Source organism: Cherax quadricarinatus, chromosome 69 (assembly GCF_038502225.1).
Source record: "Cherax quadricarinatus isolate ZL_2023a chromosome 69, ASM3850222v1, whole genome shotgun sequence".
Classification (NCBI taxonomy): Eukaryota; Metazoa; Arthropoda; class Malacostraca; order Decapoda; family Parastacidae; genus Cherax; species Cherax quadricarinatus.
The window spans coordinates 10,867,107-10,894,571 of record NC_091360.1 but is presented as its reverse complement, the minus strand read 5'-3'; positions in this window follow the sequence as shown (position 1 = coordinate 10,894,571).

Genomic DNA, 27,465 nt, shown 5'->3' with positions numbered 1-27,465 from the left:
CCTTTATATAAAGGGACTATGCATGCTCTCCGCCAATCCCTAGGTACCTTCCCCTCTTTCATACATTTATTAAACAAAAGTACCAACCACTCCAACACTATATCCCTACTTTTAACATTTCTGTCATGATCCCGTCAGTTCCAGCTGCTTTACCCCATTTCATTCTCCGTAATGCCTCACGCACCGCCCCCACACTCACATCCTGCTCTTCTTCACTCCTAAAAGATGGTATACCTCCCTGGCCAGTGCATGAAATTACCGCCTCCCTTTCTTCCTCAACATTTAAAAGTTCCTCAAAATACTCTCGCCTCCTACCTAATACCTCCCTCTCCCCATCTGCTAACTCCCTCACTCTGTTTTTAACTGACAAATTCATACGTTCCCTAGGCTTTCTTAACTTGTTTAACTCACTCCAAATTTTTTTCTTATTTTCATTAAAATTTCTTGACAGTGCCTTTCCCACTCTATCATCTGCTCTACTTTTGCACTCTCTCACCACTCTCTTCACCTTTCTTTTGCTCTCCATATACTCTGCTCTTCTTATAACACTTTTGCTTTGTAAAAACCTCTCATAAGCTAACTATTTCTCTTTTATCACACCCTTTACTTCATCATTCCACCAATCACTCCTCTTTCCTCCTGCCCCCACCCTCCTATAACCACAAACTTCTGCCCCACATACTAATACTGCATTTTTAAAACTCATCCAACCCTATTCAACCCCCCCACTACTCACCTTTGCACTAGCCCACCTTTCTGCCAATAGTCGCTTATATCTCACCCGAACTTCCTCCTCACTTAGTTTATACACTTTCACTTCCCTCCTACTTGTTGTTGCCACCTTCCTCTTGTCCCATCTACCTCTTACTCTAACTGTAGCTATAATTAAATAATGATCCGATATATCAGTTGCCCCTCTATAAACATGTACATCCTGGAGCCTACCCATTAACCTTTTATCCACCAATACATAATCTAACAAACTACTTTCATTACGTGCTACATCATACCTTGTATATTTATCTATCCTCTTTTTCATAAAATATGTATTACTTATTACCAAATCTCACAAAAAAAGGCACAATACCGTGACTGGAACGATACACAAATAACCCGCACATAAAAGAGAGAAGCTTACGACGACGTTTCGGTCCGACTTGGACCATTGACAAAGTCACACTAACAGAGGTGGAGCAGGACGGCTATATATAGGCAGGAAGAGGTGGTGGTAGTAGTAGTAGTAGTAGTAGTAGTGCAAGAGTTGTATATGATACCGACAAGATGAAATTAAGACACATGCACAACACCCGGGCATCCCCATCATAGACGTTTCGCCATCCAGCCAGCCACTGGATGGCGAAACGTCCACAACAAAGACAACCAGACGCCGCACATATGTCTTAATTTCATCAGTAGTTGTAGTAGTAGTAGAAGAAGAAGAGGTAGTAGTAGTGGTAGTGGTAGAAGTGGGAAAAGGACGAGCCAGTCAAATACAAAGGAAGGGGAGCACTGCAAGAGAGCTAGATGCCCACAGAGTTAGAGGAAGCGCACAGAGGTGCGTGAAAGGGAAGTGGTGAAATAAATGAAGAAGGAACAGAAACACGAGACATGAGAGAGAAAGACAACCCAGAGGAGCAAAGGAAAGAGGAAAGGGGAAGAGGAAGAAGAAACAGAAAAAGAAAAAGAAAAAAGGAGGAATCAGGTTAAGTCACGGGTGTTCTGAAGTTTGGAGCATTTTACAATGTAGTGGGAGAGGAAGGCATCTACAGAGACGAAGCCAGGGCTAAGGTTTATACAAGGAAAGTTGTGTATTAGAGAGGATTCAACTAGACGGCGACTGTTCGAGTTGGAAGTAGGGAAGACAGTTCTAGCAGAAGACCAGTCAATAGGATGGCTATTATCTCTGACGTGACAGAAAAGAGCATTGTTAGTGTCGGCAAGCCTAACACTATTTTTTTTTCTGTCTCATGTCTCGTGTTTCTGTTCCTTCTTCATTTATTTCACCACTTCCCTTTCACGCACCTCTGTGCGCTTGCTCTCCCTCTGTGGGCATCTAGCTCTCTTGCAGTGCTCTCCTTCCTTTGTATTTGACTGGCTCGTCCTTTTCCCACTTCTACCACTACCACTACTACTACCTCTTCTTCTTCTACTACTACTACAACTACTGATGAAATTAAGACATATGTGAGGCGTCTGGTTGTCTTTGTTGTGGACGTTTCGCCATCCAGTGGCTGGCTGGATGGCGAAACGTCTATGATGGGGATGCCCGGGTGTTGTGCATGTGTCTTAATTTCATCTTGTCGGTATCATATACAACTCTTGTACTACTACTACTACTACTACTACCACCACCTCTTCCTGCCTATATATAGCCGTCCTGCTCCACCTCTGTTAGTGTGACTTTGTCAATGGTCCAAGTCGGACCGAAACGTCGTCGTAAGCTTCTCTCTTTTATGTGCGGGTTATTTGTGTATTACCAAATCTCTTTCTATACATAGCTCAATTAAAGGCTCCCCATTTACATTTACCCCTGGCACCCCAAATTTACCCACTACTCCCTCCACAACATTTTTACCCACTTTAGCATTGAAATCCCCAACCACAAGTACTCTCAGACTTGGTTCAAAACTCCCCACGCATTCACTCAACATTTCCCTAAATCTCTCTCTCTCCTCTACACTTCCCTCTTCTCCAGGTGCATATACACTTACTATAACCCACTTTTCACATAAAACCTTTATTTTACTCCACATAATCCTTGAATTAATACATTTATAGTCCCTCTTTTCCTGCCATGTCTTATCCTTCAACATTATTGCTACTCCTTCTTTAGCTCTAACTCTATTTGAAACCCCTGACCTAATCCCATTTATTCCTCTCCACTGAAACTCTCCAACCCCCTTCAGCTTTGTTTCACTTAAAGCCAGGACATCCAGCTTCTTCTCATTCATAACATCCACAGTCATCTCTTTCTTATCATTCGCACAACATCCACGCACATTCAGACTTACCACTTTGACAATTTTCTTCTTCTTATTTTTTTTTAGTAATTATTACAGGAAAAGGGGTTACTAGCCCATTGTTCCCGGCATTTTAGTTGCCTTTAACAACACGCATGGCTTACAGAGGAAAGATTCTTATTCCACTTCCCATTGGATATAAAAGGAAAAGTAATAAGACCAAGAACTATTAAGATAAAATCAAAGAAAACTCAGATGAGTGTGTATAAATAAACATGTACATGTATGTGTAGTGTGACCTAAGTGTAAGTAGAAGTAGCAAGACGTACCTGTAATCTTGCATATATATGAGACAGACAAAAAACACCAGGAATCCTACCATCATGTAAAACAATCACGGGCTTTTGTTTTACATTCACTTGGCAGGACGGTAGTACCTCCCTGGGTGGTTGCTGTCTACCAACCTACGGCCGTATCCCACGGTGGCAGGGTGACTTACAAAGAAAATCGACAGTTTCTCTTTTTATATTTAGTAATTTATACACACACACACACACACACACACACACACACACACACACACACACACACACACACACACACACACACACACACACACACACACACACATATATATATATATATATACACATATATATATATATATATATATATATATATATATATATATATATATATATATATATATATATATATATATATCTATATATATATATATATATATATATATATATATATTTATATATATATATATAGTTGAAAATTTGAAGCATATCAGATTGTTGCGCGGAAACCTTCGAGAAAGTATAACAATTTTAGCAACCACTATAGGGGTGCCCTTTCAGGTGGAAACCTAATTCAACCAGACCTTGAAACCAGTCCGTTTGAATTGTTAATGCGGCGTTTGTCTCTGTGTTTTAGCTTGCTAATTTCACTAATATTTAGATTTTGAGATTCACGTAAAAGAAAGACTATTTACACTCGGGTAATTTTGGGATCGTGTTCAGCTGAAAGCTGCGTTAAGAATTGATGCTATTTTTTTCTCTTGCTGTAAACACTGTATTTTTGCAGAGAATTTGAAATCCTCTTCTTTTCCTAGAAATACTTTTAAAAATTATTTGAGAATTGGCTATATTGTAGTTATAAATCGCTTTTTTTTTAATTTTCACGTTTCTTTTCTATATCTCGTTTTTCTCGATCGTATATAGTCATTAATTTCTGGCGTTACGAGTAAAATTACCATTCTTGCATGTAGTACATTTTGTACTTTTCACAAATAACCCGTTCGTAGGAGAAACTGATGACGACGTTTCGGTCCTACTTAGAACATTAACTAATCACACAGTGTGTGCTAGTTAATGGTTCAGGTTAGACCGAAACGTCGTCATAAGTGTTTTCTATGTGTGGGTAATTTGTGTATTGTTTCAGTCACGGGACTGTGCGTTTTTGTTCTTTGTTTTAGGTACTTATTCACAGTTGTTTATTTTGATATCCCGTCTGGTCCGGTTTTGTCATTGTCACTATTGTCCCTCTTGGTCTCCTGCCCCTTTTCAATATTTTGAATTTTTTAGTGATTCTTTCGCGTTCCCCCCACGTCGTTGTATGAAAAAGTTACTGGGAGGGAGGGAAGGAGAGAGAGAGAGAGAGAGAGAGAGACAGACAGACACAGACAGAGACAGACAGAGACAGACAGAGGCAGGGAGTTTTATTTAGCACCCTTACATACTCTACATAGTATTGTAGGGATTATCTTTTACACAACATTTCAATATATCCAGTTGAATAGATTTTTTTATTTACACAGGATATGACCAGCAGATAGTACAGCTATTTTTCAGAGAGGGAAAGACTTCAGTAGCTCCTGAAACTTTCTTGCACAGCAAATGGCTTTCAGCCTTCACTGGAGTTTTCATAAACTGGATATAACTTTCCAACAAGTATCAAACTTTGTATAAACAAGATATTGATACTAGCAGATGCTGGAGTTTTTTCTCTTTTTAGACAGGTTATTTCTTCCAGCAGGTACTGAATTTTTCTTGCACAGGACATGATTTTCCAACGGTTATTGTAGTTTTCCTGTACAGGACATGACTTTCCAACGGGTATTGTAGTTTTCCCGCACAGGACATGATTTTCCAACGGTTATTGTAGTTTTCCCGCACAGGACATGACTTTCCAACGGGTATTGTAGTTTTCATGTACAGGACATGACTTTCCAACGGTTATTGTAATTTTCATGCACAGGACATGACTTTCCAACGGGTATTGTAGTTTTCCCGCACAAGACATGACTTTCCAACGGGTATTGTAATTTTCCTGCACTGGACATGACTTTCCAACGGCTATTGGAGTTATAGCGAAGATATTCTTTCTAGAATGATTAAAGTACATAACAATACACATTTTCTTGGTTATGGCCCCTAACAGTCGAGTAATACACAGTTATATTGCTAGGTGGGCGCTGGATATTAGGAAAGTTGACGTTTGTGTCTAATGTGTTTGCGAATCGAACCTGGGACCATTTGATTGTGAGTCAAATGTTTTCACTGGTGACATATAAGGGGCCTCAAGGAGAGTGAGGGAGATAGCAGGCAGTCAGGCAAACAGGGAGACAGGCAGACATACAGACACGCAAGCAGTCAGACAGGGCAGGAGAGCAGATGCCTGAGAAATATTGAGAGGCATATAATCATTTAGAGATAAAATACAAAAGGACAAATATTTATTGGGTAAATCACGTCACATTTTTTATTGACATAATTTTGAAATGAAAAAATAATCCATTTTTCATGACTAGCATTATTTATTATGATTACTATTATTATTATTATTATTATTATTATTATTATTATTATTATTATTATTATTATGATTAAATTGAGAGGGAAATGCAAAACCCACACACACACATACACACAAACACACACACACACACACACACACACACACACACACACACACACACACACACACACACACACACACACACACACACACACACACACATGTAGGCGTCACACAGCGCCTGGGGAATGGGAGACAATAATGTTCTATGCACGTAAAAGGAAAGCAAACTGAATACCTTGGATTAAGAACCTCACACACACACATACACACAAACACACACACACACACACACACACACACACACACACACACACACACACACACACACACACACACACACACACACACACACACACACACACACACACACACACATATACGTTTTAGATTGTCATTTGAAAAATATAATAATTACAGATTTCTTTTCTGTTTCTTACTATCGCATCATCCGCAAATTATGCTATTTTTGATGTCAGTCTTTTCGATATTATATATGTTAATTGTGAAATGAAAGGATCAAGGACTTATGCTTCAGGAATTTCTCTCATAACGTGTATGCACTGAGACATTTCTCTGTTTTAAACCTCTCGCATTGTCTTGATCTAGGCATGCTACATATATTGGGATTTTTTTCGTCGCATTTTAAATATATGAGAAGGTTCAACGCCCATGGGGAAGTGGAAAGGAATTATTCCTCAGATAGTCATGCGTGTTGCAAGAGGCAACTAAAATGTCGAGAGCAAGGGGCTAGTAATCCCTTCTCTTGTATACATTATTAAATTTAGAAAGAAAAACTGCCTCGGTGGGATACGGCCTGTTCGTTGAAAAAGAAATATATATATATATATATATATATATATATATATATATATATATATATATATATATATATATATATATATATATATATATATATATATATATATATATATATATATATATATATATATATATATATATATATATATGGGGATACCATCTCTAGAACTCTGCTGGGGACCCTCATCCTCAGAGAAAAGAATAAGCTCTCTTCAAGGAAAACTCAAGGTTCTCTCTGGAGCTGTTTGAATATTGTGTTCTCCTACTACCCCCTGTATTCTATATTCTATGCAGACTTTATTTAAAGACAAAATACATTGACAAAAATACAACAGGGAGTAGAGAAACTTAGATAACATCTCAGAGCTACATCTCGAATACTTCGTCCAGTTCCCCGGTGGTGGGTCACATGCCCAGAATGCTGCAGGCATTTCCTCTCTGGATCTCAACACTGACTCTCCGAAAGAGAAAGCTGGCTGCCTTGTGATCCTTGGTTTCTATGATGAGTTTTTCACCCAGCTCTTTAAAGAACGTTAGAGCACACTTGCCCCACGCTCCGAGGGTCTCCGACCCTATTGGGATGAAGTTATAGCAAGGGGAAAGGCCTTCATATATGCGGATCTTCTGGGTCTCCCTGTGGCTGGCAGCTCCACCCCTTCAGCTTCGGTGTATGGCAAGTAGGTGTCTGCCAATGTGGCGGCACAGGTGTAGTCCCAGGCAATCTGCTTATCATCCTTCCAGGGAAGCCCCATCAGGACGCTTTTGACTTCCGTCAGACCTCTGTACTTGGGGTTCCCGTTGAGTTGGGCAACGGGCTGTGGAGAGGCTTCTCTTTATGATGTCACTGACCTCCTCATGTCTAGCATACTTACCTTCTGAAGTGTGACGCACGAGACACACGAATAGATCAGCCATCGCCCTACCGCAAATACACCTGTGTTCGGTGAGTATGGCGACGGCTAGGCGAAGAGCAACACCAATCTCAATGGCCTGTGGGTCGAGTCGAGTGCCCAGAGAGGAATTGGGAACAACTAGAAGGAAATTTGAATGCGATGCCTTCACAGCCAGGGGACGAGCTTAGATCTTTCCTAAAGCATTGGTGAGCATTGTGTTGGCGATTTTTTCCATGATCGGTTTGTCCCAGTGGGACTATTCGTGCTCTTTGGGAGGAGCTGGTCTACTGGAGGAGTCTGCAAGGGTGTCCCACCATACGGCTGCTTCAGTGAACTTGGGGTCTTCAGCACCTACCGTACCTCTCAAGCGTTCGGGGACAATCTTGACTAATCCACTGAAAGCCAAACACGAAGACAGAAATGCAGGCAAAGCTACCTGCGTTGCTTGGCGCTTCCCTATACCTCCCATTCACAGTGGGAGGGTTGCATGATCCCGTTGCTGATTTTCCAGTGACAAATTCATTATCTTCTTGAAGACTGATCTCGGAAATGAGTCATATTCGTTGAGTGATGGGTTGTCAAAAGACGGTGCGCATCTCAGGAAGTGAGTCTTGAGAGAGTAAGACACCATGTGAGGATATACAGGGCATCATGGGCATCGAGAACTATTGTCTCCTCCACTCTCTTCAGGTCATTCAATTTGTCCTTGAGGACTGTGTCAATGGCCTGGTTACCTAGAGGTGCTTCCAAGAGGGTGCTCCTGGCTGGAGTGGTAGTAGAGACTTCAGGGAGGATTGCTCACACAGCACTGATTATTTCCTGGTTCGTTGTGATGATTTCACACTTGGAGAGAGATTGAGGATGAGGCGTGTGTCTTCACCAGTTGTAGGTCCTCTGGCAAGCACTCTTCAGTACCTGCCAGAGTGCCATCATCCAGGCACCAGATGCTAAGCTCGCTGCGCAGGCTGGAAGTTAGTTCTCTTACTGCCTAGCAGAAGAGTATTGGAGCGAGTGGGTCACCCTGCAGAATACCCTCTGTTGATTGAATTTCATGTTCGCCAAACAAAAGAATTGAGAGTTTGTTGTAGCCAGCGGAAATGAGAAAAAGAGTGGGGAACCGATCCCGAACGGCTGGCAAGACCACATCTCTTTTCCCATTTTAAAGGCATTTCTAAAGTCAAGTTTGACTACGGCCTTGTCTTCTGGTAAGTCCCTGATGTAGGCCCTTGCTGCATGAGCTGCGGGTTCACTGCCTTGAGAGACCCCAAAGCCCGGTGGTGTGGCTGGAGTAAACTAGCAGCTTCTAGGTTAATGTTTCTTACTGCTACTTGGCAACGAGACGGCGAAGAGTGTTACCAAAGCCCATAATGAGGCTCCAAAAAAAAAAATGGTTTAATTTCTTCTGAAATCCGCCCAGTCAGGCAGTTGTTAAACGAAGGTTGTTAACTCGGAGAGAATAATTGATGCAGATGTGCCGAGTACTGGATTTACCATCTCTTTGAGGTGTTGTGGTCGAATTCCAGTGTAACCTCTCGCAGATCCTGCTGGAAATGACACTTTCGCCTTATAGACTTCTGATTCTGGTATAATTAATTGTCCAGTGATGAGGTCTTCCTCAGGGTTGTTGTTGACGACTATGGTGTCCCTTGTTGGGTGCTTGTCTCTTAGTGCTTGGGCTGTGGTTAGACATGATTCTTTGTAACAAAATCCATTCTGAATTCATGTTATTAAAAAGGTACCTTTTAGAAATTATACGATCTTATCCCCGATAAAGATTTACAATATTTACCGCATATTTAAGTTAATGGCATGAAAGTTAATGGACACGTCGTGTCTTCTCTTTTAATTAAATAACGTGCAACATTTGTGTGTTTCCAGCCTGTTAGTAACTTACGTTTTAATAGTTTTAAATATTGCCATTAATGGACATGTAATTTATCTTCATACTTTTATAATTCTAGCAGACAGTTTATCTGCCTCGCTTCAGCTTTTCTACGTATTTTAGCGCGTTAAGAGTGCTAAGCTTGCTAATATATTAGGATTGCCAGATTTAGATCCTGAAACGAAATTTTATCCCAGAAAATCGATATTCTGTTGTCAGATATTCTGTTAAAGAATTTTTTCTCTTGCTATTTTCAACTCTTTGCTGCTGTTTACATATCACATCTTTGCTGTCATCTATTTCCCCTGACATATTTGAAGAATTCGCTTAGGTTACGTCTTTCTCTGTGGCTCCATGTAATCTGCATGGGTTTCAGGGTTACCATTAAATATCAAAATAATGAATGCAGTACAGTTTTAGCTTTTGATATCAAGTCTTTGTTTAGTCATTCAATCTGGTTTTGTTCTCCCGTTGTCTCTTTTTATATCTGTTTTGGTATGTTATCCCTTTCAATATTCAGAATTTTTATTGAAAATTTGTTTCACACTCCCTTTACGTCGATTCAGGTTTCACTGAGAGAGGGAGGGAGACGGAGAGAGAGAGAGAGAGAGAGAGAGAGAGAGAGAGAGAGAGAGAAAGAGAGAGAGAGAAAGAGAGAGAGAGAGAGAGAGAGAGAGAGAGAGAGAGAGAGAGAGAGAGAGAGAGAGAGAGAGAGTGAGAGAGGTCCCGAGATCTGTTAATCACGGGACAAAGGTTCGAGCCAATTGTCCACCTTTCTGTTTATTCATTTACATTCGTTCATTACGACTTGACTATATTTCATAGAATGTGGCTTTGAGGGAGGTGAGGATAGATTTACTGTGAAGGTTGCTGAACCTGTGGGAAAGGACACATAGGTCACAGACAGTATCCCCTGGCGCAGACGGTACACACCAGTGCCTTCTTATTACAAGTCCCATAACTCAGTGGTAAAATCCTGGACTTCTCAATCTCTGGAGTATCTGTGCCCAGGGAGGTACTACCGTCCTGCCAAGTGAGTGTAAAACGAAAGCCTGTAATTGTCTGTATATGATGGTAGGATTGCTGGTGTCTTTTGTCTGTCTCATATATATGCAAGATTACAGGTACGTCTTGCTACTTCTACTTACACTTAGGTCACACTACACATACATGTACATGTTTTTATACACACTCATCTGAGTTTTCTTTGATTTTATCTTAATAGTTCTTGGTCTTATTACTTTTCCTTTTATATCCAAGGGGAATTGGAATAAGAATCTTTCCTCCGTAAGCCATGCGTGTTGTAAAAGTCAACTAAAATGCCGGGAACAATGGGCTAGTAACCCCTTTTCCTGTAATGTGCGTGGATGTTGTGCGAATGATAAGAAACAGATGTTTGTGGATGTTATGAATGAGAAGAAGCTGGATGTCCTGGCTTTAAGTGAAACAAAGCTGAAGGGGGTTGGAGAGTTTCAGTGGAGAGGAATAAACGGGATTAGGTCAGGGGTTTCAAATAGAGTTAGAGCTAAAGAAGGAGCAGCAATAATGTTGAAGGATCAGCTATTGCAGGAAAAGAGGGACTATAAATGTATTAATTCAAGGATTATGTGGAGTAAAATAAAGGTTGGATGTGAAATGTGGGTTATAGTAAGCGTATATGCACCTGGAGAAGAGAGAAGTGAAGAGGAGAGAGAGAGAGATTTTGGGAAATGTTGAGTGAATGCGTGGGGAGTTTTGAACCAAGTGTGAGAGTAACGGCGGTTGGGGATTTCAATACTAAAGTAGGCAAAAATGTTCTGGAGAGAGTAGCAGGTAAATTTAGGGTGCCAGGGGTAAATGAAAATGGGGAGCCTTTAAATGAGCTAGTGTAGAAAGAGGTTTGGTAATAAGTAATACATATTTTATGAAGAAGAGGATAAATAAATATACAAGGTATGATATAGCATGTAATGAAAGTAGTTTGTTAGATTATGTATTGGTGGATAAAATGTTGATGGGTAGGCTCCAGGATGTACATGTTTATAGAGGGGCAACTGATATATCGGATCATTATCTAGTAGTAGCTACAGTTAGAGTAAGAGGTAGATGGGAAAAGAGGAAAATAGCAACAACAAGTAGGAGGGAAGTGAAAGTGTATAAACTAAGGGAGGAGGAAGTTCGGGTGAGATATAAGCGACTATTGGCAGAAAGGTGGGCTAGTGCAAAGATGAGTAGTGGGGGGGTTGAAGAGGGTTGGATTAGTTTTAAAAATGCAGTATTAGAATGTGGGGCAGAAGTTTGTGGCATATAATCTAGTGATACCAGTGAATAGCAGAATACAGTGTTGTAGTAGCAACTAACCAGTATTATAATGGTACTTAGTGGAGTGGAGTGACTTTCATTAGTTTCTTTTTTCTTGAAATACCAGACGTTACTGTGAATTTCATATAACCTGTAGTTACCAGCGGTCGCAATATACACAACGAGAAGCAATTATTACTACAGAAAAAGCGTCCTTCCTCCAAAATTTCCACCAGTCAACTATAGTGATAATATAGCATTTATTGTGGTGGAGACGAAAAAAAAAATAGAAAAGCTAGATACAGTGATTGATAAATAAGGGTTGAGGCTCGACCGTTCGTCACTGTAGGAGTTGCCAGCAGCCACCGGTTTCTTCAACACGCAAGTTATACTTTTGTATCAATCAAATCACATATTACTCGGGTAGATAATTTCCAGTAGATCCTTCATGTGTTAGCTCAAATCACCGACCAGTATGTTTTAAATAAGTGACCCACTGATCAGATCAGATCGACTGGTCCGAACCCTTGACTGGTCCGAACCCTTGACTGGTCCGAACCCTTGACTGGTTCGAACCCTTGACTGGTCCGAACCCTTGACTGGTCCGAACCCTTGACTGGTTTCAAACGGTTTCGTTGGACAATAAAGCAGACTGTAAACGGATGGGGTTGTAGGCGCCCTTATAAACACAAACATTAAATATAAATCAGGAACGTGCACGGTAAGCTGTCCAATATACAAAAACAGTTAGAAACAGAAATACAAATAGCTAGAGCTTCATTTAAGGAGGTTATTAATAGAATATTCAAGAGGTTGCTAGTAGAATTGCAGTAAATCAACCATTCAAATCATTATGAAGCTGTGTGTAGTCTGTGGTCAGTCAAACAAACGGGCTTCCACATGGGTAAAATGTCATTTTTGTGGAAATTGGTGTCACGCCCCTTGTGCAGATATCCAAGAACTAGCTACAAGCAGTGTTAAAACAGGGAAGTGTTGTTGGGTATGCCCAAATGAGATAAATCTGTGGACTAAAATCACAAGGGTATTAAAAGAGGATAACATCAAAGCTGCTTTCATAGAAAACCTGGAGCTTTCTACAACAGATGTGAACATAAAAAGTCTGGGCTGAATGGTACTGCCCTTGATACTGGCCATGTAGTCAGAAACTGTAAGGCTGGAGATGAAGTCCTGGTAGTCAGTAAATGTGGGGCTGATAGTGCTGTCCTGGGAGACAGTAATGGTGAAGCTGGAGGTGCTGTCCTGGGAGACAGTAATGGTGAAGCTGGAGATGCTGTCCTGGGAGACAGTAATGGTGAAGCTGGAGATTTTGTCCAGGTAGTCGGGAATTATACGCAGGAAGGAATACATACAAATGACCTCATAGGGGACAGGAGCCATAGTAGGGAAACAAGTGTAGTCAAAGATAAGATAAAACCAATATTGCAAACTAGAAATACCGCAGGAAATAGCAAACAAGAGGACTCCACTAGCAATAGTGAGGATATATTACCAAAAACAACTGGTGGGAGCTCCATTGTTGGTGCTAGGGAGGATAGAAGTAAGACAGGGAAACATGCACCAACAGGGAATACAGTCACAGAAACCCAAGGCAAACGGAAACCAAGCCTGTGCACATACTATGCACTTGGTATCTGCTGGCATGGGAAATCTGGAAAAACAGATGGGACGTGCAACTATGACCACCCTAGAAAATGCCATGCCCATATGACAACAGGAAAATGCAAACTCCCTTCCTGTAAGCTTTTTCACCCTGAACTATGTACCTCTTCAGTACAGGAAAGACTGTGTTATAACTTAAATTGCCAGGCATACCATCTAAAGGGGACAAAAAGATACAAAACATCCAGGCCATGGGAAAACCTGGGTAGCCACAGCCACTCAAGAGGGAGAGGTTTTTTAGTGCCAGGAAGGAAAAAAAACAGGCAGGAAATGGCAGAAATCGTACACCAAATCCAGTCATTCCTGGAGTGGAACCACAGTCGATGGCCTCCACTCCAAACCAACAGATACAGATACTAATGCCGGAAAAAAAATCCCCCCCCAGGTACCAACAACACCACCAGTCCGATAACATTCTTCTTAGCAAATATACAGGGTCTAAAGCCAGCAACAAACAACAAAATACCTTTCATCCGTGGACTGCTTGCAGAGGCAAAGGCAATGTTCGCGGCTTTCACTGAGACCCACAGGATCACGTGGACAACGAAATATGGATCCCAGGTTACAACCTATACAGATGTGACAGAGTGAACAGGCAAAAGGAGGGGGGTTGGCCTGTACATTGCAGAGTCACTTGTTTGCACAGATCTGCTTAATGCCTCAAATGATGTAGTGGAAGTTTTAGCAGTAAAGGTCGAGAACCAAAACCTAGTCATTGTGGTAGTCTACAAGCCTCCGGATGCAACATCCCAGCAATTCCAGGAACAGCTGTTAAAAATTGACCACTGTCTGGAAAATCTTCCAGCTCCTGCACCCAACATCTTGCTCCTGGGGGATTTCAACTTAAGGCACCTAAAATGGAGGAATATAGCAAATAATATTGTTGCAGTAATAACACCAGGAGGCAGCTCTGATGAAAACTCACACTCACACGAGCTTTTAAATCTCTGCACAAAATTCAATTTAAACCAGCAAATAATAGAGCCTACTAGACTGGAGAATACACTAGACCTCATCTTCACTAACAATGATGATCTGATAAGAAATGTCACCATATCAAAAACAATATACTCAGACCACAACATAATTGAGGTTCAGACATGTATGCGTGGAGCCCCAGACCGACATAATGAGACTAGTCACGAGGGAGCATTCACCAAATTCAACTTCAATAACAAAAACATAAAGTGGGACCAAGTAAACCAAGTCCTAACCGATATAAGCTGGGAAGATATACTAAGCAACACAGACCCCAACTTATGCCTAGAACAGATTAACTCGGTGGCGCTCGATGTATGCACAAGGCTTATTCCTCTAAGAAAAAGGAGGAGTAGATGTAAAATAGAAAGAGACAGGCGCTCCCTTTACAGGCGACGGAAAAGAATAACAGAGCGGCTAAAAGAGGTCGATATATCTGAAATGCATAGGGAGACACTGGTTAGAGAAATAGCAAGCATCGAACTTAAGCTAAAAGAATCCTTTAGGAGTCAGGAATCGCGGGAAGAACTAAAAGCCATAAATGAAATCGAAAGAAACCCAAAGTATTTCTTCTCCTATGCCAAATCAAAATCGAGAACAACGTGCAGTATTGGGCCCCTACTTAAACAAGATGGGTCCTACACAGATGACAGCAAGGAAATGAGTGAGCTACTCAAGTCCCAATATGACTCAGTTTTTAGCAAGCCGCTAACCAGACTGAGAGTCGAAGATCAAAATGAATTTTTTATGAGAGAGCCACAAAATTTGATTAACACAAGCCTATCCGATGTTATCCTGACGCCAAATGACTTCGAACAGGCCCATGCACTCTGTCCCAGGGCCAGACTCATGGAACTCTGCGTTCATCAAGAACTGCAAGAAGCCCCTATCACGAACCTTTTCCATCCTATGGAGAGGGAGCATGGACATGGGGGTCGTCCCACAGTTACTAAAAACAACAGACATAGCCCCACTCCACAAAGGGGGCAGTAAAGCAACAGCCATGAACTACAGACCAATAGCACTAACATCCCATATCATAAAAATCTTTGAAAGGGTCCTAAGAAGCAAGATCACCACCCATCTAGAAACCCATCAGTTACACAACCCAGGGCAACATGGGTTTAGAACAGGTCGCTCCTGTCTGTCTCAACTATTGGATCACTACGACAAGGTCCTAAATGCACTAGAAGACGAAAAGAATGCAGATGTAATATATACAGACTTTGCAAAAGCCTTCGACAAGTGTGACCATGGCGTAATAGCGCACAAAATGCGTGCTAAAGGAATAACAGGAAAAGTCGGTCGATGGATCTATAATTTCCTCACTAACAGAACACAGAGTAGTCGTCAACAGAGTAAAGTCTGAGGCAGCTACGGTGAAAAGCTCTGTTCCACAAGGCACAGTACTCGCTCCCATCTTGTTCCTCATCCTCATATCCGACATAGACAAGGATGTCAGCCACAGCACCGTGTCTTCCTTTGCAGATGACACCCGAATCTGCATGACAGTGTCTTCCTTTGCAGACACTGCAAGGCTCCAGGCGGACATCAACCAAATCTTTCAGTGGGCTGCAGAAAACAATATGAAGTTCAACGATGAGAAATTTCAATTACTCAGATATGGTAAACATGAGGAAATTAAATCTTCATCAAAGTACAAAACAAATTCTGGCCACAAAATAGAGCGAAACACCAACGTCAAAGACCTGGGAGTGATCATGTCGGAAGATCTCACCTTCAAGGACCATAACATTGTATCAATCGCATCTGCTAGAAAAATGACAGGATGGATAATGAGAACCTTCAAAACTAGGGATGCCAAGCCCATGATGACACTCTTCAGGTCACTTGTTCTATCTAGGCTGGAGTATTGCTGCACACTAACAGCACCTTTCAAGGCAGGTGAAATTGCTGACCTAGAAAATGTACAGAGAACCTTCACGGCGCGCATAACGGAGATAAAACACCTCAATTACTGGGAGCGCTGGAGGTTCCTGAACCTGTATTCCCTGGAACGCAGGCGGGAGAGATACATGATTATATACACCTGGAAAATCCTAGAGGGACTAGTACCGAACTTGCACACGAAAATCACTCACTACGAAAGTAAAAGACTTGGCAGACGATGCACCATCCCCCCAGTGAAAAGCAGGGGTGTCACTAGCACGTTAAGAGACCATACAATAAGTGTCAGGGGCCCGAGACTGTTCAACTGCCTCCCAGCACACATAAGGGGGATTACCAACAGACCCCTGGCAGTCTTCAAGCTGGCACTGGACAAGCACCTAAAGTCAGTTCCTGATCAGCCGGTCTGTGGCTCGTACGTTAGTTTGCGTGCAGTCAGCAGCAACAGCCTGGTTGATCAGGCTCTGATCCACCAGGAGGCCTGGTCACAGACCGGGCCGCGGGGGCGTTGACCCCCGGAACTCTCTCCAGGTAAACTCCAGGTATAGGAGGGTGGGTGCAGGAAGAAAGAGGAGTGGTTGGTGGAATGATGAAGTAAAGTGAGTAATAAAAGAGAAAAAGCTAGCTTATGAGAGGTTTTTACAAAGCAGAAGTGTTATGAGAAGAGAGAGTATATGGAGAGTAAAAGAAAGGTGAAGAGAGTGGTGAGAGAGTGCAAAAGGAGAGCAGATGATAGAGTGGGAGAGGCACTGTCAAGAAATTTTAATGAAAATTAGAACAATTTTTGGAGTGAGCTAAACAAGTTAAGAAAGCCAAGGGAACGAAAGGATTTGTCAGTTAAAAACAGAGTAGGGGAGTTAGTAGATGGGGAGAGGGAGGTATTAGGTAGATGGCGAGAATATTTTGAGGAACTTTTAAATGTCGACGAAAAAAGGGAGGCGGTAATTTCATGCACTGGCCAGGGAGGTATACCATCTTTTAGGAGTGAATAAGAACAGGATGTCAATGTGGGGAAGGTGCGTGAGGCATTACGTAGAATGAAAAGGGGTAAAGCAGCTGGAACTGATGGGATCATGGCAGATATGTTAAAAGCAGGGGGAATATAGTGTTGGAGTGGTTGGTACTTTTGTTTAATAAATGTATGGAAGAGGGGGAGGTACCTAGGGATTGGCGGAGAGCATGTATAGTCCCTTTATATAAAGGGAAAGGGGACAAAAGAGATTGTAAAAATTACAGAGGAATAAGTTTACTGAGTATACCAGGAAAAGTGTACGGTAGGGTTATAATTGAAAGAATTAGAGGTAAGACAGAATGTAGGATTGCGGATGAGCAAGGAGGTTTCAGAGTGGGTAGGGGATGTGTAGATCAAGTGTTTACATTGAAGCATATATGTGAACAGTATTTAGATAAAGGTAAGGAAGTTTTTATTGCATTTATGGATTTAGAAGAGGCATATGATAGAGTGGATAGGGGAGCAATGTGGCAGATGTTGCAAGTATATGGAATAGGTGTTAAGTTACTAAATGCTATAAAGAGTTTTTATGAGGATAGTGAGGCTCAGGTTAGGGTGTGTAGAAGAGAGGGAGACTACTTCCCGGTAAAGGTAGGTCTTACACAGGGATGTGTAATGTCACCATGGTTGTTTAATATATTTATGGATGGGGTTGTAAAAGAAGTAAATTCTAGGGTGTTCGGGAGAGGGGTGGGATTAAACTATGGGGAATCAAATACAAAATGAGAATTGACACAGTTACTTTTTGCTGATGATACTGTGCTTATGGGAGATTCTGAAGAAAAATTGCAAAGGTTAGTAGACGAGCTTGGAAGTGTGTGTAAAGGTAGAAAGTTGAAAGTGAACATAGAAAAGAGTAAGGTGATGAGGGTGTCAAATGATTTACATAAAGAAAAATTGGATATGAAATTGTGGAGGAGGAGTATGGAAGAAGTGAATGTTTTCAGATACTTGGGAGTTGACGTGTCGGCGGATGGATTTATGAAGGATGAGGTTAATCAAAGAACTGATGAGGGAAAAAAGGCGAGTGGTGCGTTCAGGTATATGTTGAGACAAAACACGTTATCTATATAGGCAAAGAAAGGAATGCATGAAAGTATACTAATACCAACACTCTTATATGGGTGTAAATTTTGGGTTGTAAATGCTGCAGCGAGGAGACGGTTGGAGGCAGTGGTGATGTCCTGTCTAAGGGCAATGTGTGGTGTAAATATTATGCAGAAAATTCAGAGTGTGAAAATTAGGAGAAGGTGTGGAGTTAATAAAAATATTAGTCAGAGGGCTGAACAGGGGTTGTTGAGGTGGTTTGATCATTTAGAGAGAATGGATCAAAGTAGAATGACATGGAGAGCATATATATCTGTAGGGGAAGGAAGGCGGGGTAGGGGTTGTCCTCGAAAAGGTGGGAAGAAAGGGGTAAGGGAGGTGTTGTGAGCGAGAGCCTTGGAATTCCGTCCGTGAGCGTGTTCGATAGGAGTGAATGGAGACGAATGATATTTGGGACCTGACGATCTGTTGGAGTGAGAGCAGGGTAATATTTAGTGAAGGGATTCAGGGAAACCGGTCATTTTTATATAGCCAGAATTGAGTCCTGGAAATGGGAAGTACAATGCCTGCACTCTAAAGGAGGGGTTCGGGATATTAGCAGTTATAAGGGATATGTTGTGTATCTTTATACATATATACTTCTGAACTGTTGTGTTCTGAGCACCTCGACAAAAACAGTGATTATGTGTGAGGGAGGTGAAAGTGTTGAATGATGATGAAAGTGTTTTCTTTTTGGGATTTTCTTTCACCCTGCCTCGGTGGGAGACGGCCGACTTGTTAAATATATATATATATATATATATATATATATATATATATATATATATATATATATATATATATATATATATATATATATATATATATACATATATAAGATTTAAGAGATACATTATTGATATAAAGGTGGCATATACGGTACATGTTGTTACGTGTTTATCACCGATTATAAGGCGAAAATCTCATCCAGCTCCTCAGAGCTGGGGCGTGTGCCCAAAATACAGCAGGCATTACCCCTTTGAACAGCCGCACTGAGCCGCTGGAACAGAAAACTAGCTGCCCTGGGATCCCTAGTTACCCTGATGAGTCTTTTTCCCAGCTCCTTAAGGAATTTAGATGCACTCTTTCCCCATGAGCCAAGGGTCTCTGAGCCTATGGGAACATACATATAATGATGGACAAGTTCTCCATATTTTCTAGACTTTTGGGACTCCCTGAAGCTGGCAGCTGCCCCTCCTTCCTCCCTGGTGTATTGGAGATAGGTATCAGCCAAGGTAGATGCACATGTATAGTCCCACACCACCTGCTTCCCATCTGTCCAGGCTTGAAGGGTGATACCATCTGGACGCTATGCAAAACAACCACTCTGAAAAAATAGAGAAATTCCAAGCGCTTTCGTGACTACTCACATTATCAAGGAACTATGAAAGTAAAGCATACAAGGAAGCTATATAAGGGGTCAGGCCAGCACCTCACTATCAGATCCCACAACGGTTAAACACCTGACGCGCGCCGACCCAACTTGGATAGGTCCTTTGCACAACTCACCCCACAAACTATTCTACCCAAGAAAATTTAAAAATTATTTGTCCAGTGTATTATTAAATTCTTCCCAAATTCTATTAATTATAAATGGATCTAATTTATATAAACCAAAGAAAATATTCATATTATTGTCAAAACTGCTTTTTATGAAACAAGATTCAATTATATTCCTGTCGACCATGGACTTGCTAGATACTACTTTCTCAACTTTTTGAAAATCAATTGGATGGTTAAAATCTCTTACATGAATAAATAGAGCATTGGAATCTTGTCCAGTTCTAATGCTATATTTATGTTGTTTTAATCTTAGTTCGAGATTTTTACCAGTTTGACCGTAATAAACTTTATCGCAAATTTTACAAGGAATCTTATAGACACATCCATCAGCATTTTGGGGGGAATTCTCTATCAAAAGCTTTTTTTACTGTATCAAGATTTTTGAATACAACTTTAATATTAAAAGTCTTAAGAAGAGAAGGCATATCAACCAAGTTTTCATGGTAAGGGAGAACCAACATATTTTTAGTTGAATAAGGCTGGTTGTCCCTTTTTGGATTGTAAAAAGTATTTCTAGCAACTTTAAAAGATTTATCAATTAGATTTCTTGGGTATTTTAAATCATTACCTATTTCATAAATTTTGGATATTTCCTCATCTATGAACTCAGGACTACAAATTCGTAAAGCTCTCAAAAACATTGATGAGAAAACAGACAGTTTGACTCTATCTTGATGCAAGGAATAATAGTGGACATGGAAACAGTTATTTGTAGGTTTTCTGTAAATTTTAAATTTGAATTCATTATTACCCTTAATAATTAAAACATCTAGAAAAGGCAATGAGTTATTTTCTTCAAACTCAACAGTAAAGTTTATAGAATGGGCTACGTTATTTAATTTTCCAAGGAAATGGTGTATATCTACATTTTTGGGCATAAGACACAAAATATCATCAACATATCTGAACCATTTAGCTCTATTAGGGAGGATTGTGTTAAGCAGCCTTGTTTCAAAAAATTCCATGTATAGGTTACTAAGAACAGGTGAAAGAGGATTTCCCATTGCCATACCAAACTTCTGAGTGTAAAACTTATCATTAAATACAAATTTTGCATCAACAATGCAAAGTTTAATAAGTTTAATGATAGTAGGAACTGGCAATGGTAAATCATAGTTAACGAGTTCTTCAGATAAGAAACTTAATAAATCATCAACAGGGATTGCTTAACACAATCCTCCCTAATAGAGCTAAATGGTTCAGATATGTTGATGATATTTTGTGTCTTATGCCCAAAAATGTAGATATACACCATTTCCTTGGAAAATTAAATAACTTAGCCCATTCTATAAACTTTACTGTTGAGTTTGAAGAAAATAACTCATTGCCTTTTCTAGATGTTTTAATTATTAAGGGTAATAATGAATTCAAATTTAAAATTTACAGAAAACCTACAAATAACTGATCCTATGTCCACTTTTATTCCTCGCATCAAGATAGAGTCAAACTGTCAGTTTTCTCATCAATGTTTTTGAGAGCTTTACGAATTTGTAGTCCTGAGTTCATAGATGAGGAAATATCCAAAATTTATGAAATAGGTAATTTAAAATACCCAAGAAATGTAATTGATAAATCTTTTAAAGTTGCTAGAAATACTTTTTACAATCCAAAAAGGGACAACCAGCCTTATTCAACTAAAAATATGTTGGTTCTCCCTTACCATGAAAACTTGGTTGATATGCCTTCTCTTCTTAAGACTTTTAATATTAAAGTTGTATTCAAAAATCTTGATACAGTAAAAAAAGCTTTTGATAGAGAATTCCCCCCAAAATGCTGATGGATGTGTCTATAAGATTCCTTGTAAAATTTGCGATAAAGTTTATTACGGTCAAACTGGTAAAAATCTCGAACTAAGATTAAAACAACATAAATATAGCATTAGAACTGGACAAGATTCCAATGCTCTATTTATTCATGTAAGAGATTTTAACCATCCAATTGATTTTCAGAAAGTTGAGAAAGTAGTATCAAGCAAGTCCATGGTCGACAGGAATATAATTGAATCTTGTTTCATAAAAAGCAGTTTTGACAATAATGTGAATATTTCCTTTGGTTTATATAAATTAGATCCATTTATAATTAATAGAATTTGGGAAGAATTTAATAATACACTGGACAAATAATAATTTTTAAATTTTCTTGGGTAGAATAGTTTGTTGGTGAGTTGTGCAAAGGACCTGTCCAGTTGGGCCGGCGCGCGTCAGGTGTTTAACCGTTGTGGGATCTGATAGTGAGGTGTTGGCCAGACCCCTTATATAGCTTCCTTGGATGCTTTACTTTCATAGTTGCTTGGAATTTCTCTATTCTTTCAGAGTGGTTGTTATGTGTGTATAAATATATATATATATATATATATATATATATATATATATATATATATATATATATATATATATATATATATATATATATATATATATATATATATATATATATATATATATATATATATATATATATGTATATATATATATATATATATATGTATGTATATATATATATATATATATATATATATATATATATATATATATATATATATATATATATATATATATATATATATACCATATGCATGTTTCGACATTCATCTGAGATCCTCTTTTGGTAAATTTACAATATGAAAGAAATCATATATTTTAAAGGAGTTCCGGTGACAATAGAAGGATAACATTAACTGTTGGGGACAAAGAGTTTAGCTGGAGACTATATGACATCTCTAAATGAAGTCCCTTGAGCAGTAGCAATGGTTTTCATTTGGTAAGAGTTCATGACCATGTTGGTGATGTCTTCTATCACCTATTAACATGAGATTCAAGGTTTTAACATATTGAAAAGTTACCGAATTTTCTAGGAAATTTCTCTCTGAATTCTTTTGTTCATTTATTCTAGTAGCTAAATAGTAGCCTGTCTTTCCTATTTATACCAAATTACTATTCTCATCAGGGAGGAGATATACTCCTGATGTCTCTGTGATGATAAGTTTTATATAATTATTTCAAACTAGTTACAAAGTATATGAAGGAAGGATAAAAACAAGCTCGGTTATCTTTTCGCTGTTGTTCGCAATATCTTGGTGAAATGGTATAAAATAAGATAAGATTTTCTTGGGATTTTTAACCCCGGAGGGTTAGCCACCCAGGATAACCCAAGAAAGTCAGTTCGTCATCGAGGACTATCTAACTTATTTCCATTGAGCTCCTCAATCTTGTCCCCCAGGGTGCAACCCACACCAGTCGACTAACACCTAGGTACCTATTTTCTGCTAGGTGAACATAACGGGTGTAAGGAAACACTTCGAAATGTTTTCACCCAGCCGGGAATCGAACCCGGGTCCTCCGTTTGTGAAGTGAGAGCTTTAGCCACCAGGCCACAGGAGCACTAATTTAATATTGAATGTAGTTTCTTCCTGTTTTAGTCTACGTTGCCTCCATTAAAAAATATATGCTTTACTAAATTCTGATTTAAAATACCAGTCTCGGTATGTAAGTTTAGAGGTTATGTTTCCAGATAGATGTCTTCTTTTGATTCAGGAGACTGTTGCTGCTTCTCCTGAGTGCCTCAAGAGATGATGCGAAAAGTTTGCTTCTTAATTTTGTTAGAGTGTGTGCTAAAATAATTAAAGTAATTAGCGTTGTGTGTAGGCTTCCTGTATAATATATTTAGCAGCTGTGTTCCCTCCCTGATGACCAAAGCGTAAATTATATAGAGGTTACAGGATTAATTCATTTTTTATAGAAAGTTGAAAAATTACCCCATTCATAGTCCCATAATGAACATATTAACCATACATTTGTATCAGATCACATTTTATAGTTTGATGCTGAGGTGTGCTTTTAAAAATGCTAAATGCATATGTTTGAGAGCTCAGAAGGAAGTATGCATTCTATATTGAATACACTTTTTTGTTTATAGAACTCCATGTAAAACGATATAAAAAGAGAAGGCATTTGAGGAAACAAAGAGTTTTGTCAGGTCTATAATTTTTTGTATGCTTAGAGGAAATTTCCTCTAATGTGGTTGGAGGTTCTTAGCAAGGAATTCCAAAACATCTTCCGCCAGCACCTTGGCGAAGGATGACTCCACATCCAGACTAATTATTAAAATAGAGAGAATATCTCTAAACCGTTTGACTTATTTGTAGATCAAAGTTATTGTGCTAAATACGATGGGTCTCAATAGACTATTTTCTTTTTGATCGTTCGGTAGCGTATAAAAAATAGGGAATAGGTTCATAGCTTTTATCTATGTAAGTTTTCTTTGTCTTTTTCGTATGCCTGTTCGCATATTACGTGAAAATAATAAGGAAAATGATAACAGGATATGATAAGAAGGGCTACAAGCAGACCTGGACAAGCTGGAACACTGCTTTAACAAAGTGGTAATTGGAAGTACACTCCAGCAAAGGCAACGATATTCAAACTGGATGAGAGCAAAGATCAGAAACTGAAAACAGGATCGAGGGAATCTGTAAAAAACACATTCAAGAAACTATAGACAAGATATAAGAGGCGCATCATGGAGCATGCAACACAAATGTGAAATCCGCTTCCGATCAAATATATCAAGAAATGTAAGGAAATGGAGAAGTCTGGAGCAACACTTCGCCAAGAACTAAGAGGTAAAAGATGCGAGAAGATTCGAAAGCAGCAAAATTTGATATCATTAACATTAGAAGACCATAGGAATTATGATAACGAAGTTTTAAATACTGAGAAATATTGAGTGGACCTAATGTGGATAACGGAGACTGGTTGTTCGAGAGGCAGAAAAAAATATACACGAGAACACAACTGGAAGTTTAAGACAGATGAGTCGCAGACATGTTTGTTAAGACTCGGAGCTTAGGTGAAGTGGAACAACATGTAGCAAAGTGGGAGAAGCAAGAGTCATACATAACTTTAATAATTATTATCATAGGACTCACGGGGACAGGAGAGGGAGAGAGAGGCAACCTAGTAGCAGCCAGTTTGAGAGGTAAAGCCAGGAGATAAAATCAAACACGGCAACTTCCAATAAGTGAATACACCCTCTCCCCCCCACACAGACACACAAACAATTTAACAGTCACGCAGGCAAGCACACAAAGTCCGGGTGCATCAAAGAAACTTAACTCTACAAGAATGAATATCCTAAAAGTTCGCAGTTCTCTTAATATAAATTTTAAGAGCTCACTCCAGCCCGCCTAAAACATTTATATATTCTATGTATAATATCTTGTGAGTACCCGAGATATTAAGTATTTCTTCATGAATTTGTGTTGAAATCTTCGGCTTTCCAACGTTTTTGACTATATTTATAATCCACAGCACGTGAAGCTTATTGAGGCTGCAGCCCATCTGCCCATCTTGCCAAATAAGGGAAGCGAAAATTTCTGTATGCAATAATTTCGCAAAACTAATTCTGAACCTAACGAAAAAAATATATTTTATTGCCTTTCTTTATTAAATCATTGTAGACTAAATTAAATTGTGCTTGTTATCATAAGGTTAGGTAAGTTTTCTAAGGTTCTTTTGGTACAATATTTTTATCTTTTACATTAATATAAATGAAAAAATAAATCTTTAAAAGTTTAAGAGAAATTTTTTAGAAAGGACTTAATTTAAAATGAATTCTTGCAAAATGACCAATTTTACCTATTCGGCACGATATTATATATATATATATATATATATATATATATATATATATATATATATATATATATATATATATATATATATATATATATATATATATATATATAATCCTGCCACCCCTCTTTTTTATTCCATCCCTAACCTCCTTCCTCCCCTCCACTAATTACTGCTTCGTCGTACGCTAATTATCATTATGGCAATCCTAGTAATTCTTCATGATTAAAGAGGCACCAAAGAATCCCATGAATGCTGATGAAACATTTATCAAAAATAGCTAATTAAATAAAGTAGGCAAAATGTTGTCTAATTATATATAACAATAAACAGCAATAACTGACAGCTTCCTGTCAGCCTGAATATTGTATAGGGCTGAGACGGATTTTTTTGTCAATATTTTTGCTGGTGATGGGCTCTTGATCCATAGAACTGGAGGTAACCCGATTGTCTTTCCCCAGGCGCTGCATGACCCCTACGAGTTTAGCTCTTCCCACATGAATATCCTGGCTAGCTGATTAGCTGAGGCAGGAGCAAGCCTCCCCCACTCTTTGCCCTCAACGACCCACATGGGTTTAGCGCTTCGCATAACTAGAATTATTGCTTTTACTGCACGAAAATCAGTCTAGCCGTTAATTATGTAAAGCAAATTTATGCTAAACCAGTACAGTAATTTTAAGATATATATAAATTAAGTGACGTTAATTTTTGCAAAATTTTTATTTACTTAACCTAATTTTTTTTACAAATAAAAATATTTATTACAATGTTAATTTATACAAAGTCGATCTATCGAGGCATAATTTTTTCTCTTAGGGCATTTAGGCTTATTTTACCTGCTTTCCCTAAAAATGACTTTGTAATTATGCTAGATAAGAATCTTGACAGCAGTATTGTATCCATCTAAAAGAATTAATTTTGAAATATTGTGAACCATGAAGGTGCTAGAAAACATGGTAAACAATATGAAAACTCATCTAAACTTATGATCAGTAAACAACGAACTAAATATCGACGGACAACCAAACATGAACAGACAACCAAACATGAACAGACAACCAAACATGAACAGACAACCAAACATAAACAGACAACCAAACATGAACAGACAACCAAACATGAACAGACAACCAAACATGAACAGACAACCAAACATAAACAGACAACCAAACATGAACAGACAACCAAACATGAACAGACAACCAAACATGAACAGACAGCCAAATATGAACAGACAACCAAACATGAACAGACAACCAAACATAAACAGACAACCAAACATAAACAGACAACCAAACATGAACAGACAACCAAACATAAACAGACAACCAAACATAAACAGACAACCAAACATGAACAGACAGCCAAATATGAACAGACAACCAAACATGAACAGACAACCAAACATAAACAGACAACCAAACATGAACAAACAACCAAACATGAACAAACAACCAAACATAAACAGACAACCAAACATAAACAGACAACCAAACATGAACAGATAACCAAACATGAACAGACTACCAAACATTAACAGACAACCAAACATAAACAGACAACCAAACATGAACAGACAACCAAACATGAACAGACAACCAAACATGAACAGACAACCAAACATAAACAGACAGCCAAATATGAACAGACAACCAAACATAAACAGACAACCGAACATAAACAGACAACCAAACATGAACAGACAGCCAAATATGAACAGACAACCAAACATGAACAGACAACCAAACATGAACAGACAACCAAACATAAACAAACAACCAAACATGAACAGACAACCAAACAGGAACAGACAACCAAACATAAACAGACAACCAAACATGAACAGACAACCAAACATAAACAAACAACCAAACATGAACAGATAACCAAACATGAATAGACT